The sequence below is a fragment of the Miniopterus natalensis genome, chromosome 1, assembly GCF_054644295.1.
Source record: "Miniopterus natalensis isolate mMinNat1 chromosome 1, mMinNat1.hap1, whole genome shotgun sequence".
In the NCBI taxonomy this organism is placed as follows: domain Eukaryota; kingdom Metazoa; phylum Chordata; class Mammalia; order Chiroptera; family Miniopteridae; genus Miniopterus; species Miniopterus natalensis.
This window is the reverse complement of record NC_142081.1, coordinates 145,634,865-145,648,059: the sequence shown is the minus strand read 5'-3', so window position 1 is coordinate 145,648,059 and position 13,195 is coordinate 145,634,865. Positions and strand designations below refer to the sequence as shown.

The following is a 13,195-nucleotide window of genomic DNA, read 5'->3' as shown; positions in this document are numbered from 1 at the left end:
TTCTGGTTTCAGGGCATTGTGATCCAAGGTTCTTGATATGATTTCAATCTTCTTATACTTGTAGGGACTTGCCTTGTGCCCTAACATGTGGTCTATTTTTGAGAATGTTCCATGTGCACTTGAGAAGAATGTGTATTCTGCTGTTTGGGGGTAAAATGTTCTGTAAATGTCAATTAAATCCATTAGGTCTAGTGAGTCATTTAAGGTCTGTGTTTCCCTGTTGATCTTTTGTCTTGATGATCTGTCCAATGCTGACAGTGGGGTGTTAAAGTCCCCCACTATGATTGCGTTGCCGTCAATCTCCCCCTCAAAGTCCCCAAAGAAATTCTTTATATATTTAGGTGCTCCTATATTGGGTGCATAAATGTTTATAAGGGTTATTTCCTCCTGTTGGATTGATCCCTTTACTATTATGCAGTGACCATCTTTGTCTCTTGTTATGGTCTTTATTTTGAAGTCTATTTTGTCAGAAATAAGAATTGCTACTCCAGCCTTCTTTCCATTTCCATTTGTATGGAATATTTTACTCCATCCCTTCACTTTTAGCCTCTGTGAGTCCTTTGCTCTCAGATGGGTCACTTGTAGACAGCATATATTCGGGTCCCGTTTTCTTATCCATTCAGCTACCCTATGTCTTCTGAATTGACCATTCCATTTACATTTAAGGTTACTACTGATATCAACTTATTTAATGCCATTTTTCCCCTTTACATTGATGTTACTTTCTCTCACTATTCTTTTTCTTAAAGCTGTCCTTTTAGCATTTCTTGCAATGCTGGTTTGGTGGTACTGAACTCCTTTAGCCTTTTTTTGTCTGGGAAGCTCTTTATTTCACCTTCAACTTTAAATGATAGCCCTGCTAGATAAAGCAATCTTGGTTGTATGTTCTTTCTTTTCATTACTTGGAAAACTTCATGCCACTCCCTTCGGGCCTGAAGAGTTTCTATTGAGAAATCAGCTGTCAGTCTTATGGGGGTTGTCTTGTAGGTAACTGCTGTATCTCTCTTGCAGCCCTTAATATTTTCTCTTTGTCCTTGCCATTTGCCATTTTAATTATGATGTGTTTTGGAGTGGGTTTCTTTTAGTCCCTCTTGTTTGGAACCCACTGTGCTTCCTGAACTTTTGTGACTTTCTCCCTCGCCAACCTAGGGCAGTTTTCTAACATTATTTCCTCCATCAAGTTTGCTATCCCTTGTTCTCTTTCCTCCCCCTCTGGCACTCCTATAATGCGAATGTTGTTTTGCTTTATGTTGTCCCAAAACTCCCTTAGATTGTCCTCATGCTTTTTAATTGTTTTCTTTTTGCTGCTCTGATTGTGTGATTTTTTGCTACCTTGTCTTCTAAGTCACTTATTCTATCCTCTGCTTCATTGAGCCTGCTTTTAATTCCTTCCAGTGCATTCTTGATATCAGATACAGCATTCTTTATCTCTGTCTGAGTTTTGTTTATGGTATGTATCTCTTTTTTCATGTTTTCACTAAGGTCCTCGATCTTATCATCTAGTGTCTTCTTAAGTTCCTTGAACATCTTCATAGTCAATACTCTGAACTTCGTTTCTGATAACTTGTTTAACTCCATCTCATAAAAGTCTTTTTCAGGCGATTTTTCCTTTTCTTTAATTTGGGGGTTGTTTCTATGTCTCCCCATTTTGGTAGGTCTTAGTGTTTGTATCTATATATTAGGTATATTTGCTGTCCAGCAGTCTTGTGGGATGGGATTTTGTCGTGTGGGTCCAGTGGACCCCAGAGGTGTGTTTTCCTTATTCTTCTGAGTTTTTTACTCTAGGAGTGTCCCTCTTGTGGATGTCCCTTTTGTGGTTTCTTTATGTTCTCCTGTTGTGGTTGAGTCTAGGTTGTCATTGATCAGTCCTTGGGAGGACCCTCCTCTCAGGTTAGCTAACTGTGTCTCAGCCTCAACCTTGTCATGTAAGCTGTTGTACAGGTGCTGGCAAGGCAGGATAATACACAACTAAACTTCCAGGAAACAAGAGGTATCTTACAAAATATCTTGACAGTCACAATGAAAACAACCCACGTAAAAACAGAACTGGGAGAGTGAAGGGAGAAAACAAACACACACAAAAAAAAACCTTAAAAAAAAAGAGAGAAAGAAAAGTAACGCTTAGAGAGAAAGATGTATATTGTTGTTAATAGTGGTGAAAATTTAGAAAATAATAATAAACTAAAATGTAAAAAATAGAGAAGCTACTGGGAGATAACAGAAGCAGAGAAAAGATTCTGAAAGAAGGGCCAGCAAAAAATTAAGGGAGAGAATTGGAATAGGATAATAGTTGAAAATGAGAAAACAAAAATACAATAAAGAGAATAAGAGAAACTAACAATCAAACAAAAAGACAGGAAGACAGAAAGGACCATAACAAAAGAACGAAAGAAAAGTAGAAAAAGAAGAAAAAAAAAGTTATGCCAATGGGTCGAGAGGGGAGAGAAAGATTAGCCCAGGCAGGGAGGGAGTCCTGTAAGAGATTTTGAGGAAACTATAGAGGAAAGCAGTAAACTTGTTTATAATGATAAAGTCCCAGTCATTAAGCAGGGATATCAAGAAAGTCTTGATAGTAGAAGCAAGGATAAAACAGAACAAAGCAAATAACCAAAACGAAACTAAAAACAAACCAAGCAAGACAAAATTCTTTTATAAAAAAGAGAAAAAAATTTAGTTAAAAAACATTTTTTTTAATTAAAAAAAATTTACAAAATTTAAAAAAGAAAAAGCAAATTTTCTCCCCTTTCACTTCTTCCTAAGGAAAAAAGAGAAAAAAACAAACTCACAAACAAAAAATAAACAAACAAACAAAAAAAAACAGAAGAAAAAAAAGATAGTCAATCAGGTGTGTTCCTTCTGGGCAGCTTATGCTGTCTGAGGGTCACTGTTTTGTATGCTGATTTGTTCTCCTGGGAGGTACTTGTGTATCACCCAATGTGAGGAGCCGTCTAGGTTTGGCTGTGGTGTCCTTAGGTAGATGGTTGATCTGAGGCTCTCCGTGGACCATCTCCTCTTGTCAGCTATTTTGCAACCTTGTTATTGCCTGGTCTTACTCCAGAGTCTTCTGTAGAGTCTTTAGGGTACAGAGTGGCTAGTGTAGCCCAGGGTATCACTCCTTTTAAAGGTGTCGCTGTCAGGGACTCACTCTGCGGGAGTTAGTCTCTGCTCCACGGCCAGCTCCTCGGTCCCTACCCTGTCCTCTGATTCCAGTTCCCCAGGCTCTGTCCTGCTGCAGCTTCAGATTGATTTCAGCCTGTTGCCTTTTCTATATGGGCTATTTCAGCAGCCTGGGCTCCATTGGTTCGATTAAAAACATATTCTGGTGGGCCCTTTGCCTGCCCTGCCCCCAGCAGGGGTTTTCAGCGTTTCCTCCAGTTCCCAAACAACAGTCCCTGAGAGTCTTATTCTTGTAACATCCTCCTGTGAGCTGCTCTCCCTTCCCCTTCAGGACTGTGCCCTGCAGGTGTGTCTGGGGCTTCAGGGAGCTGGACCTGCCCCTTTCCTGTTGGGGGCGGTGCTCCTGGCTGCAGGAGAGGCTCCACCCCTCCCTGCTCAGCTCTGCTTGGCTTGTCACACCCTCAGACCATCTACTGTGCAGACCCCAATCCCAGACTCCACTGGTCCACACAGTGCACACTGGGAAGGTGGGAGCCAGTTCCGCAATCAAACTGGCAGATGTACAAAGCAACACACAGGCAGAGTGTCCGCTCCACAAGGTCCCGCAGCCCGCGCACCAAGGCCCCCAGTGGGAGGGGACCCAAAGTCAGCTCCACGCAGCTCCTTGCACCACTAGTCTCAGCAAAGCTGGGGCAGCTTCAGGCGCCACCTTGGCGCCCCTCAGGGCTGGCTGGTCACAGATCCCAGCCTCAGCACCAGGAGCTCAGGGCGGGACCTCAGGGCTGGTCACAGATCCCAGCCTCTCAGCTCCAGGAGCTCAGGGCGGGAGGACACCCTCAGGGCTGGTCACAGATCCCAGCCTCTCTGCACCTGAGCTCAGGGCGGAAGGGCTCCTCCCCTTCCCCACGTCACACAGATTCAGTGCTTTCTGGGGCTCAACACAATGCCCCACAGGGGGACGGAGGGTCCCCGTGTGCGGCTGCCCAGCGCAGTCCTCTGGTCCCTTACCACTTGGGTGCCACAGACCTTGGGACAGCCTTCCCTATGATCGGCACCCTGAGCACTAGATGCTGGTCGCAGCCGCCACTAGAAGCTTTGTTTCGCTAGGAAGGCGCCGTCCACCATTAGAGGCTTTGTTTCCTAGGAAGGCACCGACCCCTCCAGGACTCACCGCTCCCCTGGGGCCCTCTGCCCTGTGCGCAGGGCGCTCCTTCCCCTCTCGTCGCTCCGGGTGTGGGATCCCCGCTTTTGGGTGCTGTCCGCACTCCTGAGGGGAGGGAGCTTTGCAGCCTCCAGGCCTCAGGGTTCAGAACCCAGCACAGGCTTCAGGGGGACTCCCCCTTCCTACGCCCCCCTCTCTTACCGGACTCCGTGATGTTTCTTCAGTGCTCCCCACTCACACTCCGTCCACTCAGGTAGGTTTTCTGGTTTTTCCAAGCTGACTACGTATGAATTTAGGAGGAAATCGAGTCCATGGCTCGATTGGGGGAGTGGGGGTGCTCTGCTGCTTCTCACAGAGCCACTATCTTCCCCTTCCCAGTGTTGTGACTCTTAAAAGGACGGATTTCAAACAGAAAGGAGTTATTTGTTCTTTTAAAAGTTTCCAAAATTAAGCTCTGGAAATGACAACATGCAGGTAATTTTGATAATGGGTAATTTAAACAACATGTGATAGCACTTATAAAAATATATAATGATCAAAATTAATTCATTAGACATTTATATTTCTGGAAGGTGCTTACATAGGTGCTTCCCTATTCTGCAGGATCAACGGTTCTTTTGGTGACATACCATGTAGCAGATGGAAAACACTAACGACTATTTTCCACACTTGTCAAAAATGTTTTGTAATCATTAATTACTTACACATATTGTACTAAGTCATAGAAAATAAAATATTCATAAACAAGTGAACCATTGGTGTTAAATAAAAAATAAGCTAGACTTTAAAATGAAAATAAATATGAATTGGATCTTGAGTCGAGTAGCAATTTTAAATTAAAAGCCATACAGAAAAAAAAAATGATAGGGATTTGATTTTACTTTCATAAATCTTTATGCAACATCGTCTATATATTTTTAGCATCTAAAAAGCACAGGCTATAATTTATACCTCACAAGTCACCTCTGAGAGCTGTTAGCAATTTGTTGTCAACACAAATTTGTTAACTAACCAATAAAGAGTATTCTGGGGCTCTTGGTCTGATTTTATCATTGGAACCACGTCAGCCAGGACCTCCACTTTGACAGCTATGTTCAATATGAAATAATCTTTGTCATATGTTCAGGACTTTAACACACTATTGATGTTTTAACATAAGAGCTAAAGAATTTTTGAGCTAGCAAGGAGCTAGGCAGTTACCTGGTTCACATACTTTATTTTACACAAACCTGAGGTGGTAACAAAGATAAGATTTTAGATGGTTCATTCCTGTTGATTGGAATTCATTAGTCACCCTCTGCCTCTATTTCAGCAAAGGAAGTTCTGCAACATTGATGACTTTACTTCTATCAATTTTTATATGATGACTAATAGAATATGTTTCTTGGTTTGCTCTCTTTTGGTTTTTCAATAGAAATACTTGTCCTAAGTCTATAAGCTATTTTCTCAATGGTCATCACAGAAACAGTCCTCATTATTCTGTCTTCTAATTTTTACAGCACCACTTGCTGATAAATTGACTTAAATAAGAACTTTCTCAGTTAAAGTGAAAGAAAATTTTTTTAAAAAAGTACTTTTAATAAGTAATTTATTAAATGCATACTGTGGACTCTTACAACACAACTTAGTTTCTGGAAGGTCCGGGGTGTAGCTGAGCCTCAGGAGCCTCTGGAACCAAGCCTTAAATGCCATCAAGACTCCCAAGGACTCATCCATGTTTCTATCTGCCTTGTCTTCTTTCTCTTTGAATGCAAATGAATTTTTCTCCAAGATTCTACTGGCAGATCCAAATTTGAACCTTAATAGTTTCCCAATAGAATGTAAAGTGTATTTTTTTTTTAAGTTTCCCAATTCCAATTCTAAAATTCTAGGAAAAGGACACTGATTGGCTTAGCCTGAGTCATGTCCTGCTTATAGACCAATCAACTGAAGCCAGGAAATGAATTACCACAGTAACAATATCTCGATTCAGGTGGCCACTTTTGGTCCAATCAACTGTATCCAAAACGTGCAATAATGGTGCCTTCCACCATATCAATGAATTCTGGGAAAAGAGCAGTTCCTAGAACAAGGGTGCCAGACAAACAGTTGCTGTGGAGACCATTATGTGACCAAACTTGATATGCACTCTCCCTGGCGTCCTAAATCATTATTCCAATCTCTCCTTTCCCTAGCCATGCAGAAATAGGTCAAGAAATTTAAAGCAATCAAAAGAACATGACTTTAGATTTTAGTCACACACCTTTATACCAGTACCAGGATTTTTTATAGCTTTAATTGTGCGATAGAAGATACGTATGAAAGGTCATATGCAACACTAATGTTATTAAGAAGCACAGAAATAAACAACTGTGAATCCATGACCTACACTTGAGAAAATAGCATATTACAAACACTACTGAAGCTCCTGATACATACTCTGCAACACCCCTCCAACATCTTATTTAATATATTAAAAAAGTACTAATATGTTCCCTCTTTTTGGCATGAAGACAACAGAAGGAAATAATGTAGGCTCTGGTTAAAATTCTATCTTTCCCACTTACTACATGCATGAATAAGGCAAGTTATTTCACTTCCCCATGCCTCTATTTCTTCATCTGTAAAATGGGATTAAATGGTTCACATTTTATAGAGTTGTTTGAGGATTATATGAGAAAATGAAACATTCTTATAATAGTGAAAACCTGGAACCCGGAAACAACAAACTATAACTATTCATTAATAAGTAACAAGTTAAACAAATTGATAGACTCAAACAACTGACTACTGTGAAGCAATTAATATCACATGTACACGTTTATATTTCCAAACAGAGGGCAGGCTTCCTCCCTCCTATAAGGTATATGGCCATTGTTCCTGGTCACTTTAGTTTGTAAGAGTGAGACTGGAGCTCACTCTGGAGCATAGAGGCTGAGACAATGAGGGAACATGTGTACTTGTGTCATAGTGAATTGGAAAGGTCATTACTGAGTACTGGCTTTCTCCTGTGGAGGAAAGAGGTGAAAAGACAGAGAGTTGGGGACCTGAACAAGAGAAGATGCACAGTAGCTTTGATGGTCAGCTAACTGAATTAAATAACACAAAAATACTTTCATTTCATAGAATCTAATAAGTACACCTTCCATTAAAGTCTCTAAAACCAGAGTATGACTTATAGTTGATGATGAGTCACAGTGTAATTGACAGCAGTAGCTTTCTTTCTCAGGGGTATATAATATAATGGTGCATCTTACAGTTGATATCTTAAATACAATGAATTGTGGCATGTGATCTAAGGATAGCAAATTTACTTACTTGATAAAATATCAATGGGTCAAGATTGGATAAAGTATTTAAAGACTTTATTTAATTAGTTTCCTCTCTCTATTAGTTATAAACTAAAGACACTGGGAAAAAAAAGGCACATCCATATGGTACCCGGTGCTCTAAGACTCACTTAAGGTAGCCTGGAATAGCAAGTATATTGAGACTGCTCTAAGCAACTTCATCAAAAGTGGCATCACACCAAGTAGAGTTCTTTCATCTTCCTTTAATGATGGGACAAAGAAAACCTTGGCAGCCAATCTCTATGTTCCAAAGAGGTTCCCTATCCCCATAGCTGGCATCAAGAGATTTTCTGACTTGACTCACAGTCCCTCCCTAGTTTCCAGGGTCCTTGTTAGAAGACACCAGTGAAAACACTTCAGCTTGATTAGCTTTTGAACTGGGAGCTGAGTATTTTGTTCTCAACTTGTAAGTACATATCAATAGATATATAGATACAGATATGATCTTGGATGTGGGCCAACTATTTGATTTGTGAGTTCAAAAATAAGAAGAGGTATGGCATCTTTTTCACTTGTCTGTGTCATCATTTTGACTAGAAATTCTCTGCAAATACTTTATAAGTATCAGATGTTTGTAAATACACACGTTTCTTTCATAGTAACTGTGTAAGTGCCATGGATTTACTTTTGCACATAAAATTCTGAAAGAAATCCTGGGACTATTTAATGTCAAGTCACAGAAATATACAGAATATAAGGAATATTGCACCAGTCACTGGCCCTAAGAAACAACAGCATAAAAGTGCACAAAAATGTAAAAAATATTTGTATCCAACTCTCCTCATTGGTTTTAACTTCATGCTTTCACATGCTGTGGGGTGTTGGGTGTTTATATTAAATATAAATTCCCATGTTTCTCATGGAAAAACATTATAATTGGCTAGCTTAAATTATTTCAGATCCAGCAAAACAAGACAGCATATTTCCTTTCAAAAGCTATTTTGACTCTATAGTACATTTATGAAGTTCTCTGTACTTTCAAACTTCAGTTGTTTTGCTTGGAGGTATGTGAATAATAATCTGTAAATCTTAAAAACAAATACACTGAAGTTTGGGATAAATTTACATAATTATATTACATGAATGTATTCTATTCTGTCACAAATAAATGTAAAAAGAACAATTTCCCTATTATTGAAACTTGTTTAAAAAAATAATAGCCTTGCCCTAGCCTGTCTGGCTCAGTGGTTAGAGAGTTGGCCCTCGGACTGAAGGGTGTTGGGTTCAATTCTAGTCAAGGGCACATACCTCAGTTGCAGGCTTGATCCCAGCCCAGTCTGGGTGTGTGTTAGAGGCAACCAATGGATATGTCTCTCTTACATCAGTGTTTCTTTCTCTCTCTCCCTTCCGCCCTCCTTCCCTCTCCCTTCCTCTCTCTCTCATTCTCTCTCTCTCTCTGTAAAGCAATGGGAAAAATATCCTCGGGTAAGGATTAAAAAAAATAATAGCCTTATGATTTTTAAATAATAAAATTTGTCTTCGGATATTAATTTATAAACACTCTTTTTGCTCTGTCTTTATGTAATCCTGACATAAGGACAGAACAAAAAGAGTGTTCATAAGCGGAACTGGGGATTTCTACACAAAAGCTGGAAAAAGATAAATGAAGAGAAATATTGCCCCTTTTTATGAGCATATAATTTTATTTTATTTATTTGATGGAATAAAAGCATTTAGTAATAACAAACTTTACAGGACTTAACTAATTTCAAGTTTTTATTTAAAAGCGAGTATAACTCAAAAAAAAAAAGGTGTTTCTCAAAACTTTAACTTGATTTTTTATAAGTTATTACATTTATGAAAAAGTAATTCTTCAGACTTGAAGTTGTTTTCTGAATTCCAGGAAGTAAAAAGAGACACCTGAGCCACTTGATTAACCTTTATAAATCTTTCTTCCATAAGTTAGATCAACTAAATAAATTTATACCTCAAAAGACCTAAGGTTCAGGTAGAAATCTCAAGTATTCTATTTTAAGTTGTTTCTAAAACTTGCAAAATGAGCTGATAAAAATTCTTAAAACTACAGAACTTTTGTCATCATGAGTAGAAAGCACACAAGAGCCCAGTTGGTTAGAGCATCATCCAGATATGTCAAGGGTGCAGGTTCGGTCTCCAGTCAGGACACATACAAGAATCAACCGATGAATGCATAAATAAGTGGAACGACAAATCAATATTTCTCTCTCCCTTCCTCTCTTTCTCTCTCTCTAAAGTCAAGAAATAAAAATTTTTTAAAAACACATTTAAAAAGCAACAAAATATGTAAAATCATTATGACTTTTTTAAAAGGGTAAACTGGATGGGAGATCCAAGATGGTGGCAGACTGAGTGGAAGCTACACAGACACTCTTCCAGGACCAAACTGGAATTACTACTGAAATATAGAAAAACCACCCTGAATAATCAACTGCAACTGAAAATGAGCTAGAGAGCACCCTCATAACCAAGGAGGAAAAGTGGAGACCACATACAGGCTGGTAGGAAGTAGGGAGGAGTGAGAGGGCTGGCTGGGCTCCCATAGGCAACAGCTGAAAGTCCAGAGGGAGATCTCAGATGTTGGGAATTTCCACTGAGAACTCTGGGGTCCAAATCCCAGCTTGGCTCCCCAGCCTAGAGCACCAGAACTGAGAAAGGTACCCACATAACATCTGGCTGTAAAAAGCAGGAGGATTTCTTTCTGCCAGGCAGAGATGGCTGGAAATGCAGGCACCCTCTTAAAGTTTCCTGTGCAGCTACTCAACTTGGGCTCCAGCAAAGCGAAGGCAGAGTGGACTGGAGCTGTGTGAGGAGAATCCAGGGAGGCTGGCTCGGGGAATAGATCTCAGGGGGCAAGGCACCCATCTGGACCCGGGGGCTGAGTCGTTCCCCCATATGACAGAGGACATCTTTCTCAGGCAGACATTTACCTTCCAAGCAGCTTTTGCCTGAAGGGAAAGCAATTGCCCCACCCTGCTGGAAAACCTCTGGCCCCACCCCCTGCAGTTTCTATAGCCTGAGGCTCCTTAAGTGACTGATAACAATCAGCTGCCCCACCCTGTGGAGTTTCTACAGCCTGAGGCTCATGAATTGACTGAATAACAGCCTCTGGGTGCGTTGAGTCTTTGCCTGATTTGCTTCTGGACCCAGGGCTTGGAAAAGCAGACTTTGGTGCACACCTTGGTCCTGTCCAAACACACCCAGCCCCAGCAGAGGGGAGCACAAGCTGTAGAGTGTAGAAAATTTCAAACGGAGTACTCAAGGCCAGTCACAAACAGTGTCTGACATTGGCCTGCACCAGAGACCATCCAAAAGACTGGGAGTCCTCACAGATCTATCTGATATATAGAAACAAATCCAAACAGGCAGCCAAAATGGGGAGACGACAAAACAAGCCAGAAATGAAGGAACAAAAGAATTCTCCAGAAGAAGAGCTAAATGAAATGGAGATAAGCAATCTATCAGATATAGAGTTCAGAATACTGATCATAAGGATGCTCAACAGCATGAAAAAAGAAATGGAAACTATGAAGGAAATTAAGAATGACATAGTAGAAATAAAATTTAAAAACACATTGGAAGGAATGAACAGCAGATTAGGGGAAGCTCAGGATCACGTCAGCAAATTAGAAGATAGGGTAGCAAAAATCAATCAGAGAACCAAAAAGAAAAAACAATTAAAAAACAGGAGGACTGCTTAAGGGAGCTGTGGGACAAAAAGAAACATAGCAATATGTGCACCAGAGGAGTTCCAGAAGAGGTCAAAAGTAAGCAAGGGTTAGAGAACCTGTTTGAAGAAATAATGGCAGAAAACTTCCCTAACCTGATCAAGGAAAAAGTCACACAAGTTCAGGAGGCACAGAGAGTCCCAAGCAAGAAGAACTCAAAGAGAGCCAGGCCCAGACACATCATAATTAAAACGGAAAAATCCAAGACAAAAAGAGAATCTTAAAGGCAGCAAGAGAAAAGCAATCTGTTACCTACAAAGGAACTCCCATAAGGCTGTCAGCTGATTTCTCACCAGACACTCTACAGGGCAGAAGAGAATGGCATGAAGTATTCAAGGTAATGCAAAACAAGGATCTGAAACCAAGAATATTCTATCCAGCAAGGCTATCATACAAAATAGATGGTGAAATAAAGAACTTCATATGCCAAAAAAAAAGGCTGAAGGACTTTATCACCACCAAATCAGCATTGTAAGAAATGTTAAAGGGACTGCTGTAATAAGAAGTTGAAACAGAGAGAATGAGAAGCATAGGCATGAAGAAACAAAATGGCAATAGGTAAGTACCTATCAATAATAACCGTAAATATAAATGGATTAAATGTCCCAATCAAAAGACATAGGGTAGCTGAATGGATAAGAAAACAAGACCCAAATATATGCCGCCTACAAGAGACCCACCTCAGAACAAAAGACTCACACAGGCTGGAAAAAACAAAACTTCTGGAGGACTTTAAAGGAGAGATGGACAGCAACACAGTCATACTGGGGGACTTTAACACCTATTGACTTTACTGGGTAGATCGTCCAGACAAAAAATCAACAAGAAAACAGTGACTCTAAATGACACACTAGATCATATGGATTTAATTGACATTTACAGAACATTCCACTTCAAAGCTACAGAATAGACATTCTCCTCACATGCACATGGGACATGCTCAAATATAGACTACATGTCAGGACGCAAAACAAGTCTACGTTCAAGAAGATTGAAATCATATCAAGCATCTTCTCAGACATTTATTCAATGGAATACTATGCAGCTGTGAAAAGGGTCCCTTACCCTTTGAGACTGCATGGTGGGACCTGGAGACTATTGTGCTAAGTGAAATAAGCCAGTCAGGGAAAGACAAGTGTGACATGATCTTACTCATTTGTGGAATTTAATTAACAAAATAAACCGATGAACAAAATAGATCCAGAGATACAGAAGCATGGAACAGACTGATGAATCTCAGAGGGAAAGCGGGGGTGGGGGTGGGGAGAGATTAACATAAGAATTTATATGCATATGCATAACCAATGGACATAGATAATAGTGGGGTGACGGCTTGGGGGAGCAGTACATGGTATAGGGGATCAATGGGGGGACAAGGGGGACATTTGTAATAATTTCAACAATAAAGAGAAATTTTTTTAAAAAGGGGGGATGGGAAATGGCACTATTTCAAACCCTGGAACTATAAAAACTTGTTCTTAAGAGAAAATTATAATTTTGATTTCTTTAATCTCTTTCTCTCTTTTTTAAACTAAAAGTTCAAATAGAACACCTTGTTTTCACTAGCAAACATATGACTTTCTAACATTTCCTATGCAAAAGTATTTCACACTTTTTGTTTAATTCCTGGACACTGGCCGTCATTAATTTGGTAGCTCAATTTGAAAACTCTACATGAGCAGTTGCACGGACATACAAACAATCAAATAATTATTTTAGTATGGTATATAAATTCATGGACTCACCTGATAAGAGCTTTTTCTCCAAAGTATTCTTTTCTCTGCAGTGTTTTTATCAGTTGTGGCTGACCGGTGGCCCTCTGGGTGACTTTTACCTAAATAATGTCAAATGATTAAAAAGAGAGAGAACAAAAGGAGAATCTG

At 40.0% G+C, this 13,195-nt stretch overlaps 1 protein-coding gene and 1 long non-coding RNA gene across 2 annotated transcripts in view; both read right to left on the bottom strand.

Annotated features, from left to right (window-relative positions):
- LOC107535669 (uncharacterized) overlaps positions 1 to 11,818 on the bottom strand; it is a 54,449-nt gene extending 42,631 nt beyond the window's left edge. The window contains exon 1 of the long non-coding RNA XR_015714379.1: positions 11,565 to 11,818. This is a non-coding gene — a long non-coding RNA (uncharacterized LOC107535669). The remainder of the gene's footprint in view (positions 1 to 11,564) is intronic.
- Positions 1 to 13,100, bottom strand: part of LOC148094435 (uncharacterized) — a 249,630-nt gene extending 236,530 nt beyond the window's left edge. The window contains exon 1 of the mRNA XM_087816146.1: positions 13,058 to 13,100. The gene's annotated coding sequence lies outside the window, so the exon portion shown is untranslated. The remainder of the gene's footprint in view (positions 1 to 13,057) is intronic.
- Between the last annotated feature and the right edge of the window lie 95 nt (positions 13,101 to 13,195).